General features: G+C 47.4%; 1 protein-coding gene across 1 annotated transcript in view; it reads right to left on the reverse strand.

Moving 5' to 3' along the window:
- LOC128701849 (uncharacterized) overlaps positions 1–27,880 on the reverse strand; it is a 116,150-nt gene that overhangs the window by 86,862 nt on the left and 1,408 nt on the right. The window lies entirely within an intron of this gene.

Consider the following 27,880-nt stretch of genomic DNA (forward strand, 5'->3'; position numbering starts at 1 on the left):
CCCTTGTTCCTGAGCTCAAACTACTCATACACTCTCAATGCGTTAATGTGATCCAGCGTCGGGTGGTGCAACACCCACTACTGCAGTTTGCAAGAAAGGAGTGATCCAATCCTTTTTTAATTACTTTGAAACAAGTTTGGCTGAACAGAGAGATGCTGGGTTTTTAAACACCTGAAGAAAGAGTTACTCCACCACTGAGGAGGGTGCCCTAACAGAACCTTCACGATGACCCCAGCGTCAGGGAAAAACCAGACAGGTTTGCCCTCATGAGATCACCTACGACTGGATGAAATGACGTATGTATTGTCGACGAGTATGAAGACAAAGACACGCAGGAAAGCAAGCTTTTTTTGTGCGTGTAAAGCTTTTATCAAGTCACGATTTGATTGTTTTATACAGCACAACGTTATCTTAATAAAAGCTTGTTCGGCAACTTGTGTCTTTGTCTTCGGCTTATTCAGCTTCGGAAATTCCAGGTTGGGAATGTAGCCCATCCTCCATGTGTCCACTTGATAACTGGCTTTTATGACATACTCAATGTAGGTTCCTCTTAGTGGCATCTTTGAAAAGTTACTTTTATCTGCTTTAATAGTAAGTATATCAAGATCATATCGCCTTTTTTTTGTAAGAAAATTACTTTAAAGAATGCTTTTTCACATTTCGGGTTGAAGTACAAAACACACACGAATTTCTGAGGCACAAAATAACAAACTAGTTTGTATTCCACTTCTCAATGATTCCTTACCTCAACATTGGTGATTTAAATATCAGTGGCTCCTGTTTACTATTTCCTTTAAATTCACTAGCATAATCGCAGTCCATGTCAGCCAACACTACAGGTACCCAAGTATCTGCTACCACAGTGAGTACTCTACCGTGACCACATTAGTATTCCAAGTCTGCTACCATCACAGGTCACCATGCTTCATTTGCCACCGTTAGTTTTCTTACTACTACTACTAATAATAATAATAATAATCTTCATTTTCTACAAGTACATGTACAAGGTATATAGGCCTAGCTGACATCAACGACATACTACTATATAGAAAACCGACTGTTATGCTGAGCATTTCGGGCAAATTAGGTCTGTTTTGTACCAGGATGCGACCCACACCAGTCGACTAACACCCAGGTACCCATTTTACTGATGGGTGAACAGTAACAGCAGGTGTCTAATGGAAATATGTCCCTAATGTTCACCAGCCGTACCGTAGGAGATTCGAACTCCGGACCTCAGTATGTGGGGTTGAGTGCGCTAACGATCGAGTACGCATTTCATTTTTAAACGTTTCCCGTTGATTTTTCTTTTTATTCTGGGTTAGTTTACACGATCAAAATATAAATAAATTGGAAAATTAAAAAAATATAACACTTCTGGCAGCACGGTCTTTAGATGAAATGGGCAACTTTAAAATCTGAGGACGGGTTACTGACATACTATCTGCTAAGCTGTTTTTTTTTTATTAAACCACAAAAGGGGTGTCAAAAATGAGGTAGGAGAGAGAAGTAAATAAGGTTGAGAGTAAAAAGGAAGAGATGGATCTGAAAGGTTAATTATTAAGTAACCTGACTACTTTGTGTGTGTTTTGCAGTTATTGTTCTCAAGTGACGAGTGTATCCGGTCGAAACGAACAGTAAAGATACCAGACCCGTCCTCATCAAAATTGCACGTTTTAAGAGCTGTCATCCTGTTAATTTAATTATAGGTTTGGTTACGTTAAACACAACGAAACCATACAAAAACGTCAAGGTAAAAACACTTCCCTTGACATGCTTTGGACGATTCGAGCAAATTAAATGTGAAAACACTGGTGGGCTTCATATACATTTGAAAATCTGATATTTTATACGAGTATAGGTATTCAAAAAGCAGGATGGATTATTTCCCCTCATTTTCAGCAGCAATTTGAAAGGAACTTTATTTAGTCGAAGAAGAATCTAGATTCATTTCACGCCCAAAAATAGATCATATATATCCTTTACATATTTAATTCATTTAGTCTGAGCTTGCAAAATTTCTTCCAAAGAGGTTTAAAACATCCATATAAGATAAGATAAGATTTCGTTCGGATTTTTAACCCCGGAGGGTTAGCTACCCAGGATAACCCAAGAAAGTCAGTGCGTCATCGAGGACTGTCTAACTTATTTCCATTGGGGTCCTCAATCTTGTCCCCCAGGATGCGACCCACACCAGTCGACTAACACCCAGGTACCTATTTGCTGCTAGGTGAACAGGACAACAGGTGTAAGGAAACGTGTCGAAATGTTTCCACCCGCCGGGAATCGAACCCGGGCCCTCCGTGTGTGAAGCGGGAGCTTTAGCCACCAGGCCACCGGGCCAACAAGTTATTCAATGCGAGTGGGGAAGGGTTCCTCATAACCATACCAAATGTCTGCTTCTAAAAAAAACTATAATAATAAATATATAGGCGGGGAATGGTCTGAAAACGGAAATGCTTTATAAAATTTAAAAAACACCACACTCTTCACACCGTGTGAGAAGAGACGAAGGGACGTTGCGGTACACATTATTTTAATACAGATGCGGCCTAAGAGAAAGTGTTGCCTTCAGTGTGGCCAACCTGCTAACCAATTCGAGGCTAACTAGATGTTCTAATGTCACACTGAACACCCAGTTTCTGCTGCTTATTCACTCAGCACTTCAAACTCTGGCCGTTACCTGTGGGAGACGCGTGTGGGCGTGGGTGTGGCTAACCTAGACACGGGCGTCAACACCAGATCTGGGTACCTGCACAATGCCCTTGGACTTAATTGTGCCACGAAAAACTCAGTAGTGAACCTTAACCATGCACTCCCATCAGTGCCCACCTACACAAGTCACTCCCAGACTTAAGAATAAGAGTGATCACCTTTTGTACGGCCAGGTCTCCTCTACATTCATGACGACCACACCACCCACTCCATCACCACCACATCACAACAACACTAGCTGCTCCACCACCACTACATGGGCTTTTTGTAAATAGTCATCACATAGGAGCTTCAGGAAAGGTCTTATGAACACAAATCTCACACATACCACAACTAAGCTAATGTCCTAATAACCTAAGAACACAGGAACACTGCTATAGGAAAACGGCTCGTGCTACACTGGATCTATTCACTCATCCATTCCATACATCCATCCAGTATATTTCTTTATCCTATTTAATGGTGGCCAAATTTTTGTAATTTACTTCAGTAAAGCTAGTTGAAAGTTAATTGATTCTAAATGTCTCCGAAGATTTTAATTTTATTAGTGTACAAAAAAAAATAATTTCTACACGAGAAAGGACGTACAAGATACTCCAGAAAGATTCAACACAGCAAACACGGACACACTGATATATGCTAGGCACTCGGGCGAGAGGGCTTAGGTAGAATGCACAAATAACCCACACTTAGGAGGCAAACTTATGACAACGTTTCGGTCCGACTTGGATCATTATCAAGCCACACAGACTTGTTAATGGTCTAGGTCAGACCGAAACGTCGTCTTAAGTTTCAGTCTCCTAAGTGCGGTATTGTTCCAGCCATGGTATTGTAACTTTATATTCTTTACAGACCCAGCTTAGGTAGAAGCTAAATACGTAGATCTCAAGAGTTGTTAGGAAATACTATACTTCATTCATAAGGCAATAAGAGCAAGGCGAGTTGAATGACGGGAGGGCGCGGGGTAGTTTAGACAATCTGCTAGGAAATGCTGTACTGCATTCTTAGGGTGGTAAATAAGTAGGGCGAGCTGAATGCGCAGAGGGTGGCGGGGGTAGTGAGACACTCTCCATGCAGTTTCTTTTAAGAGTAAGGAGGATGGGGCATGAGGCCAGAAACCAGTAAACACCAGCCAATTCTGAATAAGAGGTGGGGTCAGTAGTAGTCTCTATACCCCGTAAATACAACTGTGTGAATATAAGAGTTTGACATCAAGATAATTCATTACCTACCAAACATAGGGTCATGCCACTACCTTACAGAGGGAGGCGGAAGCCTCGCCTTGCGAGGTTTCCGGAAGCCCCGCAGATAACCATAACCTGCACATGTGAGCTCACTCTCATTCGAATTTAACCTTCGTCTGTCTGTGTTAAGCATTATAAATAACACTAAGAGAGCATTAAATAATGTATTTAAATGTCACGAATGAAGCTAGAAGCCTGAGCAGATCTATAACCTATTATAAAGAATGTGGATCAGCATATTTACGGAACAACTTACCATATAAAGACTAACGGATGTTGTAGCGTTGCCAGACTTAGGCTTAGATAAAAGTATTTCTGGTAGTTTGCCATATACACAGACTTTGATCAAGCTTATAAATGTACAAGTTTACTATGTAGTCAGCTTCACTGTCGCTTCCTTTAACAAACTTTGCTCGATGGTCCATTTATGAACAATACACACAATAATAATATATATATATATATATATATATATATATATATATATATATATATATATATATATATAAATATATATATATATATATATATATATATATATATATATATATATACATATATATACATACACAACTTTGATATACCTTTGAAGAGTTTCGAGAGTTCATCTACTCCCTGAGCCCGGCCATGGGCCAGGCTCGTCTGCTGCTTGCCTGGTCAACCAGGCTGTTGCTGCTGGAGGCCCGCTGACCCACATATCCATCACAGCCTGGTTAATCTGGCACCTGGTGAAGATACTTGCCTAGTTTCCTCTTGAAGACTTCTACACTTGTTCCAGCAGTGTTTCTGATATCTTCTGGTAAGATGTTGAAAAGTCTGGGACCCCGGATGTACATCCGCTCAAGGCTTTGATACCATAAATTCCGAGCAAATATCCTAAGTTTGCTTGCAACACACTATAAATTCTGAAAACATATATACCCAAATGTGCTCGCGTTAAGCCCATTTTAGGGTAGTTCTTGGGTCTTTTGTGTATCCATGTTTTTGCCCTACCATCTACAACCTGGATATGAGGAGGGAGGAAAGCAGCATAAACTAGTTGATTCAGCAACAAAATCTAATCTCAAATTTAGTGTTTTCTTTCTGCCTACCAGCATCTAACGTTCTCCAGCCTAAACTACCCTATCCTAGTATAATGGCTATGCACGATAGTTTTTTTCATTAAGCCCTTATTACTTATGTTCCTGTGGCTATGTTTAGTTTTTTATACCCATTTACAAAGATAGATAGATCCTTAGCTTCAAATTATCGACCAATTACCCTAATCTCAGTTGTGGGAAAGTTGATGGAAGCAATCATTACTGATGCAGTTCGAAGACACCTTTAAATTTGATCAACTAATCTCAGCAAGGTTTTACAAAGAGGCGTTCTTGCCTTACGAATTTACTTTTTCACCAAGACATTCGATGCAGAAATTAAGAGACACGTAGAGTAGGAGAAATTATCTCGTGGAACAAAGCATGGCTGACCAATATGCACCAGGGTTTGTATTAATGGGGAGAGATCGGAATGGATACCTGTTGCAAGTGGTGTGTCACAGGGGTCAGTGTTGGGACCCTTGTTCACAGCCTACATGAACGATATTGATAAGGGAATAAATAACGACACAAGTTTGTCGATAATACTACAACATGCCGTCAAATTCTGATGTGAATACCAGAAGGCTACAAGATGACCTAGATATTGTGGCTGGACAAGTGACAGATGAGGTTCAATGCAGATAAGTGTAAGGTTCTAATGCTAAGAGAAGGATATAGCTACGGCACTTGTAAGCTAAACAATGTAGATCTTAATTAAAGTGAACGTGAAAAAGATCTACGAGTTCTGGCTAACAGAAATTTAGAGCCAGGATAACAGTGCTTATATAAATGCTCACGATAAACCAAATAGAATTCTTGTCTTCATATTAAGAACTATAAATAATAGAAGTCCTAACGTTACATATCTTTGGTTAGGCCTCGTGTAGATAATGCGGCTCAGATATGACTGAAGTGTACAAATGGGGAAACTAGAATATATAAAGGGGATATAAACAGCGTGTTGAAAATATCTTCCCAAGACACGACTCACAGCAGTGGATTTAATTTGGAGAAATTTAGATTTAGAAAGGATATTCAGAAGTACTGGTTTGGCAATAGAGTTGTGAAAGAGTGGAACAAACTTCTGGGTAGTATCACTTGAGACAGGAACGCTGGTTACTTTTAAATATAAATTAGACGGGTACATGAGTAAGTGTGGGTGGGTGAGAGCTGAATACATGGAGAAGGCTAAGGGCCAGGACCCATCCTAGCGAACATTATACATACATACATACATAGAGTTGAACTTGCCTAGCATGGGCCAGTAGGCCTGTTGCCGTTTTCCTTCGTACTTGTGTTATGTTCATTTAATAGTAGAAACTATTTAGAATCTTCCCTCATCGCTATTACCAAACACCATCACTCAAAACACAGGAAGTTGCATGATCCCGGAAATACTTGCCAAACACATCCTACCTAATGTCAGCAGAACACGGTTATCACCTAGCTTTACCCCTCTAGCCTGTGCAGCTCCTGACATGACCTACCATTTATATTTTGTGTTCGATTTTCTAAATTGGATTGATGAAACCCCTGGTGGACGAAACTGCTTCTTAATAAATGTCCTTGATACAACATGGGGCTTTCATGTTAATCATGTGTAGTGTTAATCATCGTGTTAATCATATGTAGTGTCAGTTGTACATAATACATGCAAAAATACCACGAGAAACAGGTATTATTTTAATATGCAATACAACCAGTGAAAATTAGCTAAATTCCAAGTGTCTTCGTAATCTCTCACGTTATCAAGGAATATTCCTTGGCAATTATATTATGAAAGACTTAATATCTTGCTCCGAGGGTTATGAACCGACTTCATCGATTACCTCTCTACTTAGTCTTCCACCAGTCCTGATGTCTGATTACCTGAGGGACTGATTATTTCAAACTACTACTGCTCTTTCACCGTTCTTCTCTATTGGACTGAAGAAGCCATTGACTGGAGAAACGTTTCCACAATAAAGATTCCCAAATGTTGCACAAGTGTCTCATTCTTCACTCGACTAATGAAGCCTGCAGCGCAGGCGAAAAGTTTCAGCAATAAAGATTTTTAGTGTTGCCCATGTGTCTTACTCTTCGTGCTTGGAAGAAGTTATCAAAGATCATTACTTCTGTATCATTCGGAATTGCTATCCACTGCCAACAAAGAATTACGTACTGTAATGACAGGGAAAAAATCTGACCTCCTTGATCTCTCTCATCCAATCTGAAGTCTACTTGGAGGTTGTTCCGGGGGTCAACGCCCCAGCGGCCCGATCCAAATTCACCCTAGGCAAGGTAACCAGAAAAAATGAAAAGTCAAAAGAAGTCACCAGGCATGGTAAAAAAAAAAAAATAAAAAAAAAAACAAAGACGCTTATAGAAGAGTAAGCCTTTATTTGGACAAGGTTTCACTTATAGGCTTTTTTTTTTTCTCTCCAGACAACTTGGGAAAAAAAATCGCATATAAGCTTGCTCTGTGATGTCTTTCATCTATTACGGTTACTAGCCATCTAAGCATGGGAGAACACGGGAAGCATCTGCTGACCAGCGAAGGTACCCTTGGCTCCTTGGCAGAAAAGACTATAGCATCAGCCAGCTTGCCAGGAGTGCACCTTGCCTCCTGATTTGTGAATAGAGAATCTAGCCTCCACTCCTTGCTCTGAGTGACACAGGGGTTTCCAGCTTCAATCTTTTTTTTGGGGGGAAGGGGGGAAACTTGGATGAGAAAGTATTATTCGGATTAACTCCAGCAAGTTAATAATCCAAGATATGCAAGCAAAAAAAAAAAAAACAAAACAAAACAAAAAAAAAAACAAAGTTAGCAATATGGCTTATTTCCGTTTAAGGTCGTTAGATTCTCTCTCTCTGAAGACGACACTACAGCAGCGAGTATAACGCTCTAACTGAAGACTAGACATGTGCAACATCTGGGTATCTTCATTTGTAGACGTTTCGCCATCACAGTCTTTATCAATACAAGGACAATGTGAAGATTGTAGAGCTGTATACAAAAGATGAGGTAATCAGTCCCTCAGCCTTAGAGTTGGTGAAGAGCACCGTTGATGCTGTATTGATATTGTATTGATAAAAGATACTGGATGGCAAAACGTCTACAAATAAAGATACCCAGATGTTGCACATGTTTCTAGGCCATCTTGTCGGTATTATATACCGTTCATGTACAACGCTCTAGCACTGAATGGCGCACCCTATTACTAGCTACGGGAGTTCAGGGACTGGGGTCTAGGGCGGGGGTTCAGGGACTGGGGTTCAGGGGTCATGCACCACAGGAGCGGCAGGTGTGGCGGCAAAACCACTTCCGGAGTTGACTGACTGCATTAACTGCTGCTCGTTTACACACTGTTCACCTTACTCCCCCTTACCTCTCCCAAAATGTTTAAGAATTCTTCCAAGATTTGTAGATCTCGGCCACTCAGCCAGGGTTGTTCGTGCCAGTTGTCATCTCTTATATACCCAACGTCTGCTGCTTTTACATATATTGTTTTTTTTTTTTTTCCAAAAAAATTTTCTTCATACATTTTTCGTGCACTTAATTCACTAACAAGTTTTGAGACCTTTCACTTGTACTATATTTAGTACACATTCAGGTTTATTGCTTAGATTTTTAATCAAATTTGCATTCCAGTAAGAAATTAGTTATATGTTTATCAATGTGTACCAATATAAATTCAACATTTTTACTAAAATGCGAAAAATCTTCAAATGTCACATATGGTTTCAGGGATCATCGCCCTAATCTAGATACAGGTCCCATAAAACCTAAGCATAAGACAGGAGGAGAACTGTAGCAGGCCTACTGGCCCAGTCATAAGAACTAATATGGACCACAGGTAAGTGTATATTATAATCATAACTAGGTGCTAAACCCACAAGGGTCATACAGCGCTGCAGGAAAAGTGTAGAGTGAATGAATGTAGAAGTTTAAAAAGCTTTCCCCGCCATCTTAGGTGTTCACGAAGCAGTAAGTCAGCAGCCCTACCAACGCAAAACGTCACGCGTCACCTCGCCTCAATTTCATAAATTCTTCACAGTGTACTGACGTTTTTTTTGTACACAGGTTTGCACTGAGAAGGATCACGTAGTAGTGAGAGAAATATTATTTTTAATTTCTTACCTAATTTCTAGTAAGCTCTGATGCAATCTAGTTTCCTTTGTACCACACAGTGCTGGAACACCCAGCTTCCTTTGTTCCACCCAGTGCTGGAACACCCAGCTTCCTTTGTCCCACCCAGTGCTGAAGCACCCACCTTCCTTTGTTTCACCCAGTGCTGGAGCACCCAACTTCCTTTGTTCCACCCAGGGCTGGAGCATCCAGCTTCCTTTGTTCCACCCAGGGCTGGAGCATCCAGCTTCCTTTGTTCCACCCAGCGCTGGAACACCCAGCTTCCTTTGTTCCACCCAGCGCTGGAACACCCAGCTTCCTTTGTTCCACCCAGCGCTGGAACACCCAGCTTCCTTTGTTCCATCCAGATTCCTTTGTTCCACTCAGCGATGGAACACCCAGCTTCCTTTGTTCCATCCAGCTTCCTTTGTTCCACCCAGCGTTGGAACACCCAGCTTCCTTTGTTCCATCCAGCTTCCTTTGTTCCTCTCAGCGCTGGAACAGCCAGCTTCTTTCGTTCCACCCAGCGCTGGAACACCCAGCTTCCTTTGTTCCACCCAGCGCTGAAACACCCAGCTTCCTTTGTTCCACCCAGCGCTGGAACACCCAGCTTCCTTTGTTCCCCTCAGTGCTGGAACACCCAGCTTCCTTTGTTCCATCCAGCTTCCTTTGTTCCACTCAGCGCTGGAACACCCAGCTTCCTTTGTTCCACCCAGCGCTGGAACCCCCAGCTTCCTTTGTTCCACCCACCGCTGGAACCCCCAGCTTCCTTTGTTCCACTCAGCGCTGGAACACCCAGCTTCCTTTGTTCCATCCAGCGCTGGAACAGCCAGCTTCCTTTGTTCCACCCAGCTCTGGAACCCTCAGCTTCCTTTGTTCCACCCAGCGCTGGAACACCCAGCTTCCTTTGTTCCACCCAGCGCTGGAACACCCAGCTTCCTTTGTTCCACCCAGCGCTGGAACACCCAGCTTCCTTTGTTCCACTCAGCGCTGGAACCCCCAGCTTCCTTTGTTCCACCCAGCGCTGGAACCCCCAGCTTCCTTTGTTCCACCCAGCGCTGGAACCCCCAGCTTCCTTTGTTCCACCCAGCGCTGGAACCCCCAGCTTCCTTTGTTCCACTCAGCGCTGGAACACCCAGCTTCCTTTGTTCCATCCAGCGCTGGAACACCCAGCTTCCTTTGTTCCATCCAGCTCTGGAACCCTCAGCTTCCTTTGTTCCACCCAGCGCTGGAACACCCAGCTTCCTTTGTTCCACCCAGCGCTGGAACACCCAGCTTCCTTTGTTCCACCCAGCGCTGGAACACCCAGCTTCCTTTGTTCCACCCAGCGCTGGAATACCCAGCTTCCTTTGTTCCACCCAGCGCTGGAACCCCCAGCTTCCTTTGTTCCACCCAGCGCTGGAACCCCCAGCTTCCTTTGTTCCACTCAGCGCTGGAACCCCCAGCTTCCTTTGTTCCACTCAGCGCTGGAACCCCCAGCTTCCTTTGTTCCACTCAGCGCTGGAACACCCAACTTACTTTGTTCCCCTCAGCGCTGGAACACCCAGCTTCCTTTGTTGCACTCAGCGCTGGAACCCCCAGCTTCCTTTGTTCCACTCAGCGCTGGAACCCCCAGCTTCCTTTGTTCCACTCAACGTTGGAACACCCAGCTTCCTTTGTTCCACTCAACGCTGGAACCCCCAGCTTCCTTTGTTCCATTCAACGCTGGAACACTCAGCTTCCTTTGTTCCACTCAACGCTGGAACCCCCATCTTCCTTTGTTCCACTCAACGCTGGAATCCCCAGCTTCCTTTGTTCCACTCAACGCTAGAACACCCAGCTTTCTTTGTTCCACTCAGCGCTGGAACCTCCCAGCTTCCTTTCCACTCAACGCTGGAACACCCAGGTTGTTGGTGTTAGCGGCCCGCTGGCCTACTAACCATCATAGACTGGTTGATCCGGCCCATAGAGAAGGAAATGGTCCAGTTTTTTCTTAAAATATACCTACAGTTCTTGCCTTACCGCTTAGGAGAGAACTCTAGAGGTTCTCTATAACATGTGGGTTTCAAGAATGATCGCTCAGGCGACCCGGTCTGAGACCATGCTTCCTGGAGGGAAGCAAATATTGCAGGAATAAAAAACAAGTGGAAAAGAATTCTCCCTCCGTAAGCCATGAGTGTCGTAAGAAACAACTGAAATGCCGGGGAGCAAGGGGCTAGTAACCCCTTCTGTATAAATTACGGTCGCTTCGAGGGATACGGTCGTTGAAAAAGAACTATTGAAAACAAAAAAAAATATATTCACGGGAAAGCTCTCAACTCTTATGGGTAATCAGGTTATCAAGTTTACTTCAAGGGAAAAAGGAGCCCCATTTTCGTAAGTCCTTCAGCAGGTTTCACGAAATCGTAATAATACGATTGCAAATAAACCACGGCACGGGTGGGGATTGAACTTGCGGCAAGCGGTAAGCCACTGTAGCCAGCTGGCCTGGAGTTTTACAACTCACTTGCCGCGAGTTCAGTCCCCACACGTACCGTAATTTATTACTTTAGCAGCATCGAGGCACCTCCCTTGAAGGACATGCGAGACAAAGATAAGTGCAAGAAGACTGTAAGCAGGGCCCGGGAGGTAAAGCTCAACTGCCTCCAGCATAGTTACAACCCGTGTTCCCACCATGCGTCAAGAACGTGAGATTTTTAACAGTAAATTTTTTAAAATACCGCCCCACTGCCAGACGTTTCAGTAAAGTAATTTGCTCAACGACGGTTAATATACAAAGAAAAAATGCACAATACTATGACTGGAACAATACACAAATAACCCACACATAGAAAGAACCTTGCGACGACGTTTCGGTTCAACTTGAACCATTAATTAGTCACTCGTTAATGATCGAGGTCAGACCGAAACGTCGTCATAAGTTTCCCCTATGTGTAGGTTATCTGTGTAATATACAAATACATTAGTGTTAGCAAGGATAAAAAGAATACTTCTACAAGATAATTTTATACAATATTACTGGGGAAACGCTAAACCCGTAAGTCATACGACGCTGGAGAATGGAGGTGGCGAGAGATAATGAAGAGGACTGATTTCATGTAAGGGAAGGTAGAACAAATTCCTTGGATTAAGAGCCCTTCCAGACAGGAAGTCACTAAAGAATGAAGTATCAGGATTTGGGGTTATTGGGTTTAAAGCTTGTTAAGGTTGCATGTAACTAGTCAAGGTTACTTTAATCCCGTAGTTCCCAACTTTTTCACCACCAAGGACCCCTTTAATTTAAATTAATTTTCCCAGGGACCCCAGGTTTTTGAAAGGTCTGTCTACTCAACAAGCCGATTTCATTATCTAACAAACTAGTTTTCTAGTATCATCTCTCAACTGAAAGACATAACTGAGTATGCAATTAAATAAATGGCAGTATTTAAAAAAACTTGTTTAATGAGATGGTTGATGCTGCTTTGCTGACACGAAGATAATTTTAAGCGTAGATCAGGTTATACAATCATTGTTTCTGTATTTTGATTTTATATAAAACAGCTGGGAGAAAGCCTGCTTACATAACTATGTAGTGGGGAATGGCATTAAATATCTCGGTGTTTTGCATGCCAGTTCTAGCTACTCATTTCCCATATGAAACAAACTAATAAGTTGTACTGAATGAAATTTGACCATTGTTCGATGGAGAATTTGGCATGTTCGATTCGGCAGCCCATAAAATAAGATGGTTTAATAAAAGCGTCTAAAGAAAATAGACTATTCCTGCCGATTTGGCAACGGCTTTGAAATTTGGAAAGTATCTTTATCAGCCTTATCGTGAGTAATTATACACGTTATACTACAGCCTACGGAAATTTTGAACTTGGCTCATAGCTGGGAACCGATGCTTTAATCATATAATAGGGATTAAAGTATATCCAAAAAGAAGGGTTTAAAGTATACTCCCAACGTAGACACACAGACATAAACCTATTGGTGTACGTGACGTATAACAAAGATCAGTGTCGAGACCCATATTGTCCTTGGTGTACAGCAATGACCTGACTGCAGGAAGTACTTTTATATATTCTTGTTTGTGGATGACTAAATACTAAGAATACTTAACTGAAGATGAAAGCTGCAGGAATAATCAGACATCTAGAATTATTTATATTATTTAAAAATAAACGTAAACCTGAATGTTTAACACATTTCATGAATAATTCACTAAATGGTTATGGGAGTTCAACCTGAGTGAAATGAGAGTTATGAAGAGAGGAGGTAAATCATACTGAAGGCTGGGTTACAAGACTTAGAAACAGAAGATTCTGAAACAACCATCACCCAGAGCCAGTCCCTTCAACAACCATCACCCAGAGCCAGTCCCTTCAACAACCATCACCCAGAGCCAGTCCCTTCAACAACCATCACCCAGAGCCAGTCCCTTCAACAACCATCACCCAGAGCCAGTTCCCTCAACAACCATTCCCTTCAACAACCATCACCCAGAGCCAGTCCCTTCAACAACCATCACCCAGAGCCAGTCCCTTCAACAACCATCACCCAGAGCCAGTTCCCTCAACAACCATCCCCCAGAGCCAGTACCTTCAACAACCATCACCCAGAGCCAGTCCCTTCAACAACCATCACCCAGAGCCAGTTCCCTCAACAACCATCCCCCAGAGCCAGTACCTTCAACAACCATCACCCAGAGCCAGTACCTTCAACAACCATCCCCCAGAGCCAGTACCTTCAACAACCATCACCCAGAGCCAGTCCCTTCAACAACCATCACCCAGAGCCAGTTCCCTCAACAACCATCACCCAGAGCCAGTCCCTTCAACAACCATCACCCAGAGCCAGTCCCTTCAACAACCATCACCCAGAGCCAGTTCCCTCAACAACCATCACCCAGAGCCAGTCCCTTCAACAACCATCACCCAGAGCCAGTCCCTTCAACAACCATCACCCAGAGCCAGTTCCCTCAACAACCATCACCCAGAGCCAGTCCTTTCAACAACCATCACCCAGAGCCAGTCCCTTCAACAACCATCACCCAGAGCCAGTCCTTTCAACAACCATCACCCAGAGCCAGTTCCTTCAACAACCATCACCCAGAGCCAGTTCCCTCAACAACCATCACCCAGAGCCAGTCCCTTCAACAACCATCACCCAGAGCCAGTCCCTTCAACAACCATCACCCAGAGCCAGTTCCCTCAACAACCATCACCCAGAGCCAGTCCCTTCAACAACCATCACCCAGAGCCAGTTCCCTCAACAACCATCACCCAGAGCCAGTACCTTCAACAACCATCACCCAGAGCCAGTTCCCTCAACAACCATCACCCAGAGCCAGTACCTTCAACAACCATCACCCAGAGCCAGTTCCCTCAACAACCATCACCCAGAGCCAGTCCCTTCAACAACCATCACCCAGAGCCAGTTCCCTCAACAACCATCCCCCAACCAGTATCAACAACCATCCCCAGAGCCAGTCCCTTCAACAACCATACCTTCAACAACCATCACCCAGAGCCAGTCCCTTCAACAACCATCACCCAGAGCCAGTTCCCTCAACAACCATCACCCAGAGCCAGTCCCTTCAACAACCATCACCCAGAGCCAGCTCCCTCAACAACCATCCCCCAGAGCCAGTACCTTCAACAACCATCACCCAGAGCCAGTTCCCTCAACAACCATCACCCAGAGCCAGTCCCTTCAACAACCATCACCCAGAGCCAGTCCCTTCAACAACCATCACCCAGAGCCAGTCCTTTCAACAACCATCACCCAGAGCCAGTTCCATCAACAACCATCACCCAGAGCCAGTCCCCTCAACAACCATCACCCAGAGCCAGTCCCCTCAACAACCATCACCCAGAGCCAGTCCCTTCAACAACCATCACCCAGAGCCAGTCCCTTCAACAACCATCACCCAGAGCCAGTCCCTTCAACAACCATCACCCAGAGCCAGTCCCTTCAACAACCATCACCCAGAGCCAGTTCCCTCAACAACCATCACCCAGAGCCAGTCCCCTCAACAACCATCACCCAGAGCCAGCCCCTCAACAACCATCACCCAGAGCCAGTCCTTTCAACAACCATCACCCAGAGCCAGTTCCTTCAACAACCATCGCCCAGAGCCAGTCCCCTCAACAACCATTACCCACAGTCAGTCCCCTCAACAACCATCACCCAGAGCCAGTCCCCTCAACAACCATTACCCACAGTCAGTCCCCTCAACAACCATCACCCAGACCCAGCCCCCTGAAGCGTATGCAAGCAGGATAACAGCAGCATACCCTAAATTAGCAAACCTACAACTGGCGTCCAGAAACCCAAAGACTAAGATCACACTTTAGCTCGTATACAGTTCATTAAGTATACAGCACCGGCGAGAAACTCTCATCCAGAGAATAAGTGAGAGAGAGCCAGCCTAGAAGAGTTGGAGAGCGAGTAACAGCAAGCGAGAAAGTGTAGGAGTGAACGAGTGAAAACAAGAACACGAGAGCTAAGAAGGATAGCAACAGTGCGATGTTAAACACAGTAACCAAAAATAAAGAAAATAAAAGGAAAGTATTAGTATCTGGAGGAAGGCAGACAGCACCAGGCGGGTTGAACACCCCGAGTGAGAGGAAGCTGGTGTGGATGACGACCCATCACGTAGCAGGTAGCTTCCGCAGAGAAAGTAGAAGGTGGCCGCGGGGTAAGCAATGTGCAACTTTGTTAGTGTCTCCAACACGCTTCTCACTTCATCACTTTCCTTCCTAAACAAACAAACCTACACACACACAACCCCCACAATCCTATATACAAGAAACTAGTTCCAGAACCAAGGGAAATGAGCTACGAAGAGAAACTAACGGAACTGAATCTAACGACCCTGAAGGACAGGAGGACCAGGGAAGACAATCACAAACAAAACACTCAAGAGGAACTGGTAGGGCAGACAGAGGAGAGAAATAGGTACTAGGGAGCACAACAAGAAGTTAAAGACAGATGAACCACAGGGATGTCAGGAAGTATTTCTTCAGTCTCAGAATGGTCTGGAAAGTGGAAATACCTCGACGAAGTGGTGAAAGGGGGGGGGGACACAATACATAGTTTTAAGAGCAGATACAATAGGGCCTACGAGGCTAGGAGGAAATGAATCTGGCAAACGGCAAGCTAAAAGGCGGGGCAAAAGGCAAGCTAAGAGGCTGGGCAAAAGGCAAGCTAAGAGGCGGGGCAAAAGGCAAGCTAAGAGGCGGGGCAAAAGGCAAGCTAAGAGGCGGGACAAAAGGCAAGCTAAGAGGCGGGGCAAAAGGCAAGCTAAGAGGCGGGGCAAAAGGCAAGCTAAGAGGCGGGGCAAAAGGCAAGCTAAAAGGCGGGGCAAAAGGCAAGCTAAAAGGCGGGGCAAAAGGCAAGCTAAGAGGCGGGGCAAAAGGCAAGCTAAGAGGCGGGGCAAAAGGCAAGCTAAGAGGCGGGGCAAAAGGCAAGCTAAGAGGCGGGGCAAAAGGCAAGCTAAGAGGCGGGGCAAAAGGCAAGCTAAGAGGCGGGGCAAAAGGCAAGCTAAGAGGCGGGGCAAAAGGCAAGCTAAGAGGCGGGGCAAAAGGCAAGCTAAGAGGCGGGGCAAAAGGCAAGCTAAGAGGCGGGGCCAGGAGCTAAGACTGGACCACTGTTAATATATGCAAGAGCGTACATATAGACGAGTAACGGAAAGACATAATTAATACGTACCAAGATACCTAGGAAAAAGCATACCTTTTGGGTTTAGCCCATGTAAATGAAAACTGACAATTTACTAAGAGGTAATTAACATGAAAATGTTGACTTCTGATATAAGTGGAGAATACCTTTTTATCGTTGACCTCAAAATTTCAGCTGTTTGTCTCAAACGAAGCTTTGCGCTGATTCTGAGTTATGAAAGTTTAATTTGCCAATTTTATTAGAAAAATTCTCTTTAGAAATTTATGCCACAATGTACTATTAGTTTTTGCGAGAGTTGAGTCAGACGGTTTATAAGAAGTTTGAGTGAATATGGTAGGAACAAAGCGGCTAGAATCCATACTGGTAGACAGTGAAGGCTGGGTAAGATGAACCCACTCCTCACCTCTGTCCCTCCGTGCACAACTCGATGATGAGTACAGTACAGAGTGCACTAGCTGTGTATGCACTGTCCTTATTTGCTCTTATACACCCGCCCCCTCCACCATCCTGGCCTCTTCCTCCCCTCCACCATCCTGGCCTCTTCCTCCCCTCCACCATCCTGACCTCTTCCTCCCCTCCACCATCCTGGCCTCTTCCTCCCCTCCACCATCCTGGCCTCTTCCTCCCCTCCACCATCCTGACCTCTTCCTCCCCTCCACCATCCTGGCCTCTTCCTCCCCTCCACCATCCTGACCTCTTCCTCCCCTCCACCATCCTGACCTCTTCCTCCCCTCCACCATCCTGGCCTCTTCCTCCCCTCCACCATCCTGGCCTCTTCCTCCCCTCCACCATCCTGACCTCTTCCTCCCCTCCACCATCCTGGCCTCTTCCTCCCCTCCACCATCCTGGCCTCTTCCTCCCCTCCACCATCCTGGCCTCTTCCTCCCCTCCACCATCCTGGCCTCTTCCTCCCCTCCACCATCCTGGCCTCTTCCTCCCCTCCACCATCCTGGCCTCTTCCTCCCCTCCACCATCCTGGCCTCTTCCTCCCCTCCACCATCCTGGCCTCTTCCTCCCCTCCACCATCCTGGCCTCTTCCTCCCCTCCACCATCCTGGCCTCTTCCTCCCCTCCACCATCCTGGCCTCTTCCTCCCCTCCACCATCCTGGCCTCTTCCTCCCCTCCACCATCCTGGCCTCTTCCTCCCCTCCACCATCCTGGCCTCTTCCTCCCCTCCACCATCCTGGCCTCTTCCACCCCTCCACCATACTGGCCTCTTCCTCCACTCCGCCTTCCAGGCCTCTTCCTCCCCTCCACCATCCTGGCCTCTTCCTCCCCTCCACCATCCTGGCCTCTTCCTCCCCTCCACCATCCTGGCCTCTTCCTCCCCTCCACCATCCTGGCCTCTTCCTCCCCTCCACCATCCTGACATCTTCCCCCCTCCACCATCCTGGCATCTTCCTCCCTCCACCATCCTGGCATCTTACCCCCTCCACCATCCTGCCATCTTCCCCCTTCCACCATCCTGGCATCTTCCTCCCTCCACCATCCTGGCATCTTCCCCCCTCCACCATCCTGGCATCTTCCCCCCTCGACCATCCTGGCATCTTCCTCCACCATCCTGGCATCTTTCTCCCTCCACCAACCTGGCATCTTTCCCCCTCCACCATCCTGGCATCTTCCTTCCTCCACCATCCTGGCATCTTCCTTCCTCCACCATCCTGGCATCTTCCTCCCTCCACCATCCTGGCATCTTCCTCCCTCCACCATCCTGGCATCTTCCCCAATCCACCATCCTGGCATCTTCCTCCCTCCACCATCTTGGCATCTTCCTCCCTCCACCATCCTGGCATCTTCCTCCACCATCCTGGCATCTTCCCCCTCCACCATCCTGGCATCTTCCCCGCTCCACCATCCTGGCATCTTCCCCGCTCCACCATCCTGACATCTTCCTCCCTCCACCATCCTGGCATCTTCCTCCCTCCACCATCCTGGCATCTTCCTCCCTCCACCATCCTGGCATCTTCCTCCCTCCACATTCCTGGCATCTCCCCCCCCTCCACCATCCTGGCATCTTCCTCCCTCCACCATCCTGGCATCTCCCCCCCCTCCACCATCCTGGCATCTTCCCCCCTCCACCATCCTGACATCTTCCTCTACCATCCTGGCATCTTCCCCCCTCCACCATCCTCGCACCTTCCTCCCTCCACCATCCTGGCATCTCCCCCCTCCACCATCCTGGCATCTTCCTCCCTCCACCATCCTATCATCTTCCTCCCTCCACCATCCTGGCATCTTCCTCCCTCCACCATCCTGGCATCTCCCCCCACCACACTCCTGGCATCTCCCCCCCTCCACCATCCTGGCATCTTCCTCCCTCCACCATCCTGGCATCTTCCTCCCTCCACAATCCTGGCATCTTCCTCCCTCCACCATCCTGGCATCTTCCTCCCTCCACCATCCTGGCATCTTCCTCCCTCCACCATCCTGGCATCTTCCTCCCCTCCACCATCCTGGCATCTTCCTCCCTCCACCATCCTGGCATCTTCCTCCCTCCACATTCCTGGCATCTCCCCCCCCTCCACCATCCTGGCATCTTCCTCCCTCCACCATCCTGGCATCTCCCCCCCCCCTCCACCCTCCTGGCAACTTCCACCCTCCACCCTCCTGCCATCTTCCTCTACCATCCTGGCATCTTCCCCCCTCCACCATCCTCGCACCTTCCTCCCTCCACCATCCTGGCATCTCCCCCCTCCACCATCCTGGCATCTTCCTCCCTCCACCATCCTATCATCTTCCTCCCTCCACCATCCTGGCATCTTCCTCCCTCCACCATCCTGGCATCTCCCCCCACCACAATCCTGGCATCTCCCCCCCTCCACCATCCTGGCATCTTCCTCCCTCCACCATCCTGGCATCTTCCTCCCTCCACAATCCTGGCATCTTCCTCCCTCCACCATCCTGGCATCTTCCTCCCTCCACCATCCTGGCATCTTCCTCCCTCCACCATCCTGGCATCTTCCTCCCCTCCACCATCCTGGCATCTTCCTTCCATCCACCATCCTGGCATCTTCCTCCCTCCACCATCCTGGCATCTTTCTCCCCTCCACCATCCTGGCATCCTCCTCCCTCCACCATCCTGGCATCTTCCTCCCTCCACCATCCTGGCATCTTCCTCCCCGCCACCATCCTGGAGTCTTCCTCCCCTCCACCATCCTGGCATCTTCCTCCCCTCCACCATCCTGGCATCTTCCTCCCCTCCACCATCCTGGCATCTTCCTCCCCTCCACCATCCTGGCATCTTCCTCCCCTCCACAATCCTGGCATTTTCCTCCCCTCCACAATCCTGGCATCTTCGTCCCCTCCACCATCCTGGCCTCTTCCTCCCCTCCACCATCCTGGCATCTTCCTCATCTCCACCATCCTGGCCTCTTCCTCCCCTCCACCATCCTAGCATCTTCCTCCCTCCACCATCCTGGCATCTTCCTCCCTCCACCATCCTGGCATCTTCCTCCCCTTCACCATCCTGGCATCTTCCTCCCCTCCACCATCCTGGCATCTTCCTCCCTCCACCATCCTGGCATCTTCCTCCCTCCACTATCCTGGCATCTTCCCCCCTCCACCATCCTGGAATCTTCCTCCCTCCACCATCTTGGCATCTTCCTCCCTCCACCATCCTGGCATCTTCCTCCCTCCACCATCCTGGCATCTTCCGCCCTCCACCATCCTGGCATCTTCCCCCTCCCCCATCCTGGCATCTTCCCCCCTCCACCATCCCGACATCTTCCTCCCTCCACCATCCTGGCATCTTCCCCCCTCCACCATCCTGGCATCTTCCTCCACCTCCTGGCATCTTCCTCCCTCCACCATCCTGGCATCTCCCCCCCCTCCACCATCCTGGCCTCTTCCTCCCCTCCACCATCCTGGCATCTTCCTCCCCTTCACCATCCTGGCATCTTCCTCCCCTCCACCATCCTGGCATCTTCCTCCCTCCACCATCCTGGCATCTTCCTCCCTCCACTATCCTGGCATCTTCCCCCCTCCACCATCCTGGCATCTTCCTCCCTCCACCATCTTGGCATCTTCCTCCCTCCACCATCCTGGCATCTTCCTCCCTCCACCATCCTGGCATCTTCCCCCTCCACCATCCTCGCATCTTCCTCCCTCCACCATCCTGGCATCTTCCCCCCTCCACCATCCTGGCATCTTCCTCCCTCCACCATCCTGGCATCTTCCTCCCTCCACCATCCTGGCATCTTCCCCCCTCCACCATCCTGGCATCTTCCTCCCTCCACCATCCTGGCATCTTCCGCCCTCCACCATCCTGGCATCTTCCTCCCTCCACCATCCTGGCATCTTCCCCCCTCCACCATCCTGGCCTCTTCATCTTCCTCCCTCCACCTCCTGGCATCTTCCTCCACCATCCTGACATCTTCCCCCCTCCACCATCCTGGCATCTTCCCCCTCCACCATCCTGGCATCTTCCTCCCTCCACCATCCTGGCATCTTCCTCCCTCCACTATCCTGGCATCTTCCCCCCTCCACCATCCTGGCATCCCTCCCTCCACCATCTTGGCATCTTCCTCCCTCCACCATCCTGGCATCTTCCCCCTCCACCATCCTGGCATCTTCCCCGCTCCACCATCCTGGCATCTTCCCCCCTCCACCATCCTGGCATCTTCCTCCCTCCACCATCCTGGCATCTTCCCCCCTCCACCATCCTCGCATCTTCCTCCCTCCACCATCCTGGCATCTTCCCCCCTCCACCATCCTAGCATCTCCCCCCTCCACCATCCTGGCATCTTCCTCCCTCCACCATCCTGGCATCTTCCTCCCTCCACCATCCTGGCATCTTCCTCCCTCCACCATCCTGGCATCTTCCTCCCTCCACCATCCTGGCATCTCCCCCCCTCCACCATCCTGGCATCTTCCTCCCTCCACCATCCTGGCATCTTCCCCCCTCCACCATCCTGGCATCTTCCCCCCTCCACCATCCTGTCATCTTCCTCCCTCCACCATCCTGGCATCTTCCTCCCTCCACCATCCTGGCATCTTCCCCCCTCCACCATCCTGGCATCTTCCTCCCTCCACCATCGTGTCATCTTCCTCCCTCCACCATCCTGGCATCTCCCCCCCTCCACCATCCTGGCATCTTCCCCCCTCCACCATCCTGGCATCTTCCCCCCTCCACCATCCTGACATCTTCCTCCCTCCATCATCCTGGCATCTTCCCCCCTCCACCATCCTCGCATCTTCCTCCCTCCACCATTCTGGCATCTCCCCCCCTCCACCATCCTAGCATCTCCCCCCTCCACCATCCTGGCATCTTCCTCCCTCCACCATCCTGGCATCTTCCTCCCTCCACCATCCTGGCATCTTCCTCCCTCCACCATCCTGGCATCTTCCTCCCTCCACCATCCTGGCATCTCCCCCCCTCCACCATCCTGGCATCTTCCCCCTCCACCATCCTCCTCCCTCCACTATCCTGGCATCTCCCCCCTCCACCATCCTGGCATCTCCCCCCTCCACCATCCTGGCATCTTCCTCCCTCCACCATCCTGGTATCTTCCTCCCTCCACCATCCTGGCATCTTCCTCCCTCCACCATCCTGGCATCTTCCTCCCTCCACCATCCTGGCATCTTTCTCCCCTCCACCATCCTCCTCCCTCCATCCTGGCATCTTCCTCCCTCCGCCATCCTGGCATCTTCCTCCCCTCCACCATCCTGGCATCTTCCTCCCCTCCACCATCCTGGCATCTTCCTCCCCTCCACCATCCTGGCATCTTCCTCCCCTCCACCATCCTGGCATCTTCCTCCCCTCCACCATCCTGGCATCTTCCTCCACCATCCTGGCATCTTTCTCCCCTCCACCATCCTGGCATCCTCCTCCCTCCACCATCCTGGCATCTTCCTCCCTCCACCATCCTGGCATCTTTCTCCCTCGAAGTACAGGAGGCGGAAACTAAAGGGTAGTTGCAGCCACAACAAAGAGCAAATATTTACAACAACATTTGCAAGGATTCTGCCAGCCGAAGTCCATAACTACCCCTACCCCCCTTCCGTTTTATACACAACCACAATAACAGTAAATAAATAGTGCTGCCAGTGGGGTTTTTTTAATGTCCACACACTGAAAACTCACTCACTATTTTTTTTAGTATTTTTTATAAAAATTGCTAGTACTTTATTTGCGAATTTTATTAATGGAGATGAAAATCGTATTTATTTCGTGTTTTTCCATTTGAAAATGGCTGTGAAATCACACCACCTCATTTCTGAACATTTAGAACATAATATTCAAGGGGTAATTGCCTCGGCGGCGTAAAGCCTCTTTGTAGATAATTTATCAGTCAGGGAGGCTGCTGTTGGTACTCGCTTCATGCAGTCCTATGTAAGTACTACAGTCTGGGCGACCAGTAACTTGTCAGGTTCCCTCCTGAGGACAGATAGCTTAATAATTCCTCTTCTACTTGCATGATGTACACATTACTTTCGCCTTCTGAATCCCGCACTTTTTCCTTTCCAATTTAGGATGTCTAGTCTGAGAGTGGGCGACTGGGCGATGATCCCCGGAAACTGAACCAGCAATGTAAGCAAGTTTATTTAGGTACAAGTGCATATTAGTAGTTATACAAATTTAGATGATTACAATTTTCCTACGTAATAACACGTGTAAATTACCTATGATAACCCGAAAAAGTCCAAGTGATTTGTTTCCAGTGAGATTTCAGCAGATAAATGAGGAAACCTCTTCCAGCAGCTATACAAGCTCTAGGTTGTTACTCTTCCCACTTATTTCCGCTGTCAAGACATCAACTGCATCTTAAACACGTGGCTTCCACTTCCGCTAAAACACCTGCCAAGTCACGCGAGCCTGACTGCTGCTTAAACAATTACCAAGCCTGTGTTACACCTCTGCCACGCCTGTACTCACCAGGACACTAATGTTAAACCTGTACTCAGTCTGTGCTATACTTCAGGTACATATGTACTCATCCCGAGGGCACCTCCACTTAGCACTTTATGCAAAACAACCACTATGAAATAGTGAAATTCCAAGCGCTTTCGTGACTACTCACATTGTGAGTAGTCACGGGAATTTCACTACTCTTTCATAGTGGTTGTTTTGCATATTTTAAAATCACCTGTTTACTGTGATCTTATTGCATTAACACTTTATATCCACTGAAGGAAAACACACTATCATGTGTTCACAACACTACATGTTGACAAATACCTAATAGTGTGGGATTCCTTTTAGGTTTGTGGTCACTGGGAGATTTCCGCTAAAATTTCACATGACGGTGGTATTTCGTTTTCCAGGAAAAATAATCATATTTCTCCCGACACGGGTGTCAGTAGTATGATGACCAGAACAGACAGTATTTCACTGTTAAAACCGATGGGGATTAGGACAGATGAAGAGCCCCCTCCCCCCATCAGCGGAGCTTTCTGGGTATTTGACCGAGATATTCCTCTGATTTATCAGACCATTCCGTAAAAACTTGATAACATCATAGATCTGACTAAGTTTTCCACGAATATAAAAACCCAGGTATACCATTGTTATAAAAGGCTGTTAAAATGTTTATTAATATCCAATGCATGGGGTAAAATGGGAGGAAATATCAGACAGTAATTACCCCAAACAGGAACGATCAGTTATGCCACGGAAAGCAATATAATTGCCAACTTGAAACTATATGACTCCTATGGGTTTAGCGCTCCCCATGAATATTATAATCCAACGTGAAAACATCAGCTTAAGCACCATTTACTCACAAATTTACAAGAACGAGCGAAATTTATTTATAATGAGGAGAGTAGAGAAGTTGTCTAAACATGATTGCTTGTGGTAAAGTGTATTATGATTAATAATTCAAGTTATGGGGAAGCACTAAACCCATAGGGGTCATACAGCACCATGTATTAGTCATATGCAAATGATCGAGACACTGGTCAATGTTTACACCCAGATGTTTTTATTATGTAAATTCTTCAGTATTAGGTGGGTTGCGTAATGGAAACATTTGTCAAAAATTTTCGCTCACAAAGGGATGTGCCAAGCCATTACATACATCATATGGGCACAATGAGTATATATTATACATATATTGCGGAATAAGACACTTGTGTACAGTTGAGGACTGAAGTAGCCACTCGTTGAGAAAAGTTTCCTTTAATAAATATCCTGAGCTATACACAAGTGTACTTCTCCAGTTTGGAGGTATCATCATACCATTTACAACCACTGTAAATATTGGCTTGACAAGCCCCTGGTGGACAAAAAGTTGTCTTAAAAAAATGTCTAAGCTGCATGTGCGTCCATTTACATACTTAACTACTATCAGTACTACTACAAATAATTATACTATTATAGTAGGGGAATTAATATTTCTGAAATGTTTGTATAGCTGAGCACAAATTTTTCAGAAGTATACGCATAATGAATGGGTTCAACCTCCACAAAATGTGTGAACAATCTTCACAGATCAAGTTAAAAGTTGAGATTCAATTTGTGTGAAAATTTCACAAAGTATCGAGGTTATACATGTAAGAAAATTATAGGGAAGTCAAAGACACGAGTCGCCAGTGGCAGTCAAACTGTTCGCATCTTGAAACCTCATTACGATTTCTTAAGTCATTTGTATATAGATTTTACATACATAGTATGTATAAATGTGTAGTGGTCTAGAGCCCCCCACCCACCCACCTTCACCCCCCATACACAGTATATTATGGGGAGAAATCACAATGAAATACTCGAATGCAAATATGAAAAAAAGCCATTTTTTAAATGTACATTATGTAGACTTAATCTAGGATAAACCAAGAAAACCAAAGGATGCAACTTATTCATTTAGGATCTGCATCGTATTTCCACTGGGGTGTAAGGAACACCTGACCTGGTGGCAGATTAATATGTCAAACTCTATTTCCCTTGCTATTTGATACTTTTAAGGGACTCGAGTGCTGTAACATTTATGGAAAACAGCTGAGGCCATATCATCGACATCAGCTTATCTTCAGCATTTTAGGAAACTGCTTACTCAAGTATGGGATCATAATCTGATTGGTTATTTTTAACTGGGGACTGGGTAACCTGTCTAAATTACACTAGTGGGTTAGAAGAGAAACTACTGACCTACGCTTGGAAAATCTTGGAAGGAATGGTCCCAAATCTGCACACAGAAATCACTCCCTACGAAAGTAAAAGACTGGGCAGGCGATGCAAAATGCCGCCAATAAAAAGTAGGGGCGCCATTGGTACACTAAGAGAAAACACCATAAGTGTCCGGGGCCCAAAACTGTTCAACAGCCTCCCATCAAGCATTAGGGGAATTGCCAATAAACCCCTGGCTGCCTTCAAGAGAGAGCTGGACAGATACCTAAAGTCAGTGCCGGATCAGCCGGGCTGTGGCTCGTACGTCGGACTGCGTGCGGCCAGCAGTAACAGCCTAGTTGATCAGGCCCTGATCCATCGGGAGGCCTGGTCATGGACCGGGCCGCGGGGGCGTTGATCCCCGGAATAACCTCCAGGTAACCTAAGATAGAGCTCGTCTGGAGATTAGAGCGGCCAAGCTTTGGGTGTGGAGGCTAGAAGCGAAGGTTACCGAGGTGGTCTACCTAGAGACTCAGAGTACCAATCCAGACTACTTACATCTTGGAAATACCCGTTTCCCTCGGGAATATACCACGGTCGTCTTTGTACGACATTATGAATTACCAAAGTATAGAACTTAAATCGTCTACAAGAAATGTAAAGGTAAACTAGTGTACTTGATATAAATAATACCAGTAAATGTTAAGTAAGTTTATTCAGGTATACACAAATACAGTTACATAGAATATCATACATAGCAGCATATGTGTAGAGAATCTGGGATAACCCAAAAAAAGTCAGAGTGACTTATTTCCATTGGGGTCCTTTTACCTTATTATTATAATATAAAGGTTATAATATTTTCTTATTATTCTATAATGAAGATAACAGCTTATTATCATACTAAAAAGACTATCTACTACACGAAGGTCATTAAGACTATCTACAATACGAGGGTCATTACTAGGAATAAGGTAAAATTACACGTGTGTTAGCTAAATAAAAAATCATTCCCCTCCCTTTGTGTAGCCATATTCATCAGACACCTTTTAGTACTCTTCTTGAACTGGTTCATGCTATGACTGGCTTTGACATGTGCGGGCAGTCTGTTCTATTCCTTTATTGCTGTACAATAAAAGGTGTTTGAAGCCTGGCCACTGACTGTGGCCTAGTCTTTTTCTAAACCTCCTCAAACTTGATCCCCAATATTCCCCACTTAGTACCGCATAGACGAATAATTGTTAAAGGTTACTGTGTTTGAGTAATGAATTGGAGAGGTGAACCAATGCAGGTGATTAAAGCCGGTAATTTTGGGGACAACTCGAGTATCAGTATGACTGGCGTCCCCTGACTGGCTCCCACTGAGGGGTCCCCTGACTGGCTCCCACTGAGGGGTCCCCTGACTGGCTCCCACCGAGGGGTCCCCTGACTGGCTCCCACCGAGGGGTCCCCTGACTGGCTCCCACCGAGGGGTCCCCTGACTGGCTCCCACCGAGGGGTCCCCTGACTGGCTCCCACTGAGGGGTCCCCTGACTGGCTCCCACTGAGGGGTCCCCTGACTGGCTCCCACCGAGGGGTCCCCTGACTGGCTCCCACCGAGGGGTCCCCTGACTGGCTCCCACCGAGGGGTCCCCTGACTGGCTCCCACCGAGGGGTCCCCTGACTGGCTCCCACAGAGGGGTCCCCTGACTGGCTCCCACAGAGGGGTCCCCTGACTGGCTCCCACCGAGGGGTCCCCTGACTGGCTCCCACCGAGGGGTCCCCTGACTGGCTCCCATTGAGGGGTCCCCTGACTGGCTCCCATTGAGGGGTCCCCTGACTGGCTCCCATTGAGGGCTCCCCTGACTGGCTCCCACCGAGGGGTCCCCTGACTGGCTCCCACCGAGGGGTCCCCTGACTGGCTCCCACCGAGGGGTCCCCTGACTGGCTCCCACCGAGGGGTCCCCTGACTGGCTCCCACCGAGGGGTCCCCTGACTGGCTCCCACCGAGGGGTCCCCTGACTGGCTCCCACCGAGGGGTCCCCTGACTGGCTCCCACCGAGGG

This window comes from Cherax quadricarinatus, chromosome 37 (assembly GCF_038502225.1).
Source record: "Cherax quadricarinatus isolate ZL_2023a chromosome 37, ASM3850222v1, whole genome shotgun sequence".
NCBI lineage: Eukaryota > Metazoa > Arthropoda > Malacostraca > Decapoda > Parastacidae > Cherax > Cherax quadricarinatus.